Here is a 4,433-nt window from a genome sequence, read left to right as displayed (position 1 = left end):
TTTGGCTATTAGAAAGATCACCATGTATGTCTTTCATGCACGTAAGTATACATCTCTGTTGAGTATACGCCCAGGAGTGAATTGCTGGATTATGGAGTATAATTAGTGTTTTCAGTTTCAGTAGATACTGCCACTCAGTTTTTCAAAGTGGTTGTATCAGTTTGTACTCCTACCAGTAGTGCATACGGCCCGCTGCTCCACACGGTCACCAACCCCTGGCATTGCTAGTCTTTTTTTTTTTAATTGATTTGAGAGGATGAGAGAGAGTTAGAGAAACATTGACTTGTTGTTCCACTTACTTATGTATTCATTGATTGAGTCTTCTATGTGGCCTGACCGGGGATCACACCTGCCACCTTAGCATATTGCCCTAATCATCTGAGCTGCCTGCCAGGGAAACATTGCTGGTCTTTTCAATTTTAGCCATTTTAGCTGTTCTAGCGGGTGTGTAGTGGTATTTCATTGTGGTTTTAATTTGCATTTCCCTGTTGGTTAATGAGATTGAGCATCTTTTCATGTTTATTGGCCTTATGGATGTCCACTTTAGGGAAGCGCCTATTCATGTCTCCTGCCCATTCTTTTTATGGGATTGTCTGCCTTGTTCTTACTGATTTGTAGGAGTTTTAAAATATGTGCTGATGTACTTCGTTAGTAATATGTACTACAAATATCTTCTCCTACCCTTTGGCTCCTTTTTAAATGTTCTTTGTGGTGTCTCCCCATGGGCAGGACCTCTCACATTCAATGTGCTCCAGCGTACCCTTCTTGTCCTTTACAGTTAGCACTTTCTGCATCTCACGGGATAAACCACCACGCTGTGGGAACTTGTGAAAACCACTTCACCTTTTCAGGACTCAGCAGAATGAACAGTTGGTTCAGATATTCAAATAAATATTTGGTTTACAAACATTCTGAGGCTTCCTATATTAGTAAACTTGTTTTAAAAAGGAGATGACTGACAAAAGGTTGCCAACTCTTTATTGTGACAAATAATAGTGTCTGATAAAACCCTGCCACTTATTTTCACTATTGCTTGGTGGAAGAACGAGCACTTGAACACCAGCATCTTTAGATTGGATTTATTTTACTGCAGAACCATGAAAATACTGACCAGCATGTGGTCCGTGATCTAGATGACCCCTCAGGGATCTGCTTCCAGTACCACTGATTCTACTTAGGTGAAGTCCAATATTGCAGTTTTGTGAACTTCACTCCATTCTTCCCTTTACTCTCCATTCCCAGATCCTTGATTCTTGGACGAAAACTCATTTTTGGTACCTCTTAACTCCCTCAGAAATGTATGTTTTGAGCTTTCAGTTTCAAACTGTGAAGTGAAACACTATGTCTGTCTGGCTAAATAAAGACTAATTACAATGATTGGTATTTACATTTATTCTTTAATTTTTATAACTTGTGCCCTTGTTTTAGTCCCCTTTGTCTCCACAACACACATATACTCGTTCATTCCTTCATTCATTCACTCTTTCAACAGTAACTTGAGTGCCTACTATGCGCTAGGCACTTTTCCAGGTGCTAAGAATGAAAATGACAGACAAAACCCCTGTCATTGTGGAGTTTACATTGTGGGGAGGATGCTAGGAGTGTATGTTCTTCAGAGTTCCCCAGAGTCAGCTGTAACTGGTTGTGAGAAACTTTGTTGCAGGGTATTTTATTCTGTTCAAGCTGCTATAACAAAACACCACAGGCTGGGCAGCTATGAATGTGTTACGTGCTGTTGATTTGGCTCTGACTCCGACCCCTAGTGACTCTGTGATCGAGTGATGTCCACCACGTTCTGTCCTCAACAGCCCTGCTCAGCTTCTGTAGACTTGTGCTTATGGCTTTTTATGGAGGCAATCCATCTCATATTTGGTCTTCCTCTCCTCCTGCTGCCTTCTGTTTTCCCAGCATCATTGTCTTTTCCAAAGAACCTTGCCTTCCCAGGATGTACCTGAAGTAGGGCAGCTTTAGTATTGACATTTTTGTAGCTTATAAACAACAGAAATTTATTTCTTACAGTTTTTAGTGGCTAGAAGTCTGAGATCGGGGTATCAGCGTGGCTGGGTAAGGGCTTTTTTCCTAGTTCATAGCCGGTGCCTTTTCACTGTGTCTTTGCGCAGTGGAAGGCGTTAGGAATCTCTCTGGACTCTGCCTCATTTATTTATTTATTTATTTATTTCCATAATACTTTTGAAAAAAAATTTTACTTATTTGCTTTTAGAGAGAGGGAAGGGAGGGAGGGAAGGAGGGAGAGAGGGAGAGAGAGAGAGAGAGTTAGGGTTAGGGTTAGGGTTAGGGTTAGAGAGAGAGAGAGAGAGAGAGAGAGAGAAACATCAATGTGTGAAACATCAATTGATTGCCTCTCCCTTGCCCCCCAACTGGGGACCCAGCCCACAACCCAGGCATGTGCCCTAACAGGGAATCGAACCACTGACCTTTTGGTTCGTAGGCAGGTGCTCAATCCACCAAGCCACACCAGCCACGGGTGAACTCTCTTTTGTAGGCACTAATTCCATTCATGAGAGGTCCACTCTAACAACCTAAGAACCTCCCAAAGACCCCACCGCCTAATACTATTATTTTTGGGAATTAGGATTTCAACATACAAATTTTGGGGAGGACACATTTAGATGACAGCAAGGGGGAAATTTCACATTGTATCAAGTGCAAGAAGCCAGATGCAAAAACTTGGTTGACTTCCAGTTCATTTAGAACAGTGATTTTCAACATTTTTCATCTCTTGGCACACATAAAGTAATTACTAAAATTATGCAGCACACCAAAAAATATATATTTTTGCCTGTCTGACAAAATAAGTAACTATACTATAGCTTTGATTCATTCACACCAATGGTTATTGTTGTGTTGGCTGTTGCCATTTTTCAATTTGACAATCTAAGGGGAAAGAGGCCAGTGCCCCTAACTAAATAGTCAGGGGGGTATTACATGTTTTAAAAATTCTTGCACTTTTCCTCTTGTGGCACACCAGTTAAAAATCACTAATTTTGAAGACTGACTTTCAAAGTGTCTAATTAATGGGAGCTAAGGAAAAAAAATTGTAAAATGAATGTTAAAGCCTAACCAGTCAAAACCCACCAGGATCAAGCCTTGGTCTGAAAAAATCAGATTTATTGATTTGAAGCATGGGAGGAGATTCTCTTTTGTAAGGTTTGGGTTCTGGCTACAGGATTTAGGAGAGGGTTGCAGGGGACTGGGAATGAGCTGTGGATTGGCTGCTGGTTGTGAAGTGGAACTGGGAGATTAACAAGAGTGGATTTAGTGCAGTTCACCAGGCAAGGACAGTTTAGCAGTTAGGTATCGCCAGTAATAAATGAAAATAGCTAAGCAGGTTTAGAGCATCACTCGGTGTGTTTTCCTCTTTTCAAGCCAAACTAATTTTTGCTCTTCCAGGTTCGGCCAGGTTTTGACCTTTCAGATAAATTTATTTTTATGCTTAAGTTTTGAAGTTAGATTTTCTAAAAATAATATAAATGTAGGTTTGTTTTTTAACCTATAAAGGAATTCCAGTTTTATACTGCTCCCTCTTGTGGCCAAGAACCGTGGCCCTGTTGCAGAATCTCGGCCTATGCAGTTCTGAAACAGATGTGGGGGCCGATTGCCCACTGCCAAGAAGCGTGACTCCCAATGCCAGAGTTTAGTGAAAAGGAAAAGAATTTATTTAAAAGTTATACAAGTTTAGAATAATGTCAGAATTCTGCCATTAAGTCCTACTCTCTTTAAAACACTCACGAACGCACGCACACTCCTTGCCTCCCTTTTGCTAAATCCGGCCGGTTTCAGAATATGACAGTTAGGAGGTAGCGTCTTTCAGGAAAAAAACAAAGGAACAAAAACCTAGAAGCCCGCGCGGCTTAATATTCCCTCCGTCTCAGTTCAGCAGTCCCCGCTTCTCCCAGTAATCCGTGCTTGGCTAGGCATGTTCTGCAATTCCCAGCATCACCATCTTCCATGCCCCAGTGTTCTTAACCTCTTAATCCAAATTGCATTCTTTCAACCCCCATGACCGAGAGAGTGAATGGCTGCCCGAGCTGAGTTTAAAAACTCACCCTGAACCTCCTACGTGTGGCGGAGGCTCCTGCCTCTGGAGGGGATTTCTGCTCCTGGCGCAGGCACGGTAAGCTTTCCCATCCCCCAAGCCAGGTTTGTGGGGAACTTCTCCGTGTTTTTTTGTTGGGGGGACTTCTATGTCAACACTCCGGTTCAGCCGTCGAGTAAGAGCCGAGGGTCTCCCTAGGAACACGTCGCCCTACAGAGCAGCTGATCTCCACAAGCCCCTCAGGAGTCTTGAGCCGGGAGGGAACCTAAAACCGGATGTTGACTGATTTGCCATGGTAACGGACGCAAATCCGGAAGTGGCCTCAGAGGAAAAGGAAGTGAAGCGGCCCACGAACCCACGTGGGTTCTGCGCGTGT

The sequence above is a fragment of the Phyllostomus hastatus genome, unplaced genomic scaffold (assembly GCF_019186645.2).
Source record: "Phyllostomus hastatus isolate PE091 unplaced genomic scaffold, TTU_PhHast_1.1 phas_scaffold_1066, whole genome shotgun sequence".
Taxonomy (NCBI): domain Eukaryota; kingdom Metazoa; phylum Chordata; class Mammalia; order Chiroptera; family Phyllostomidae; genus Phyllostomus; species Phyllostomus hastatus.
Note: the sequence above shows the minus strand (reverse complement) of the source record.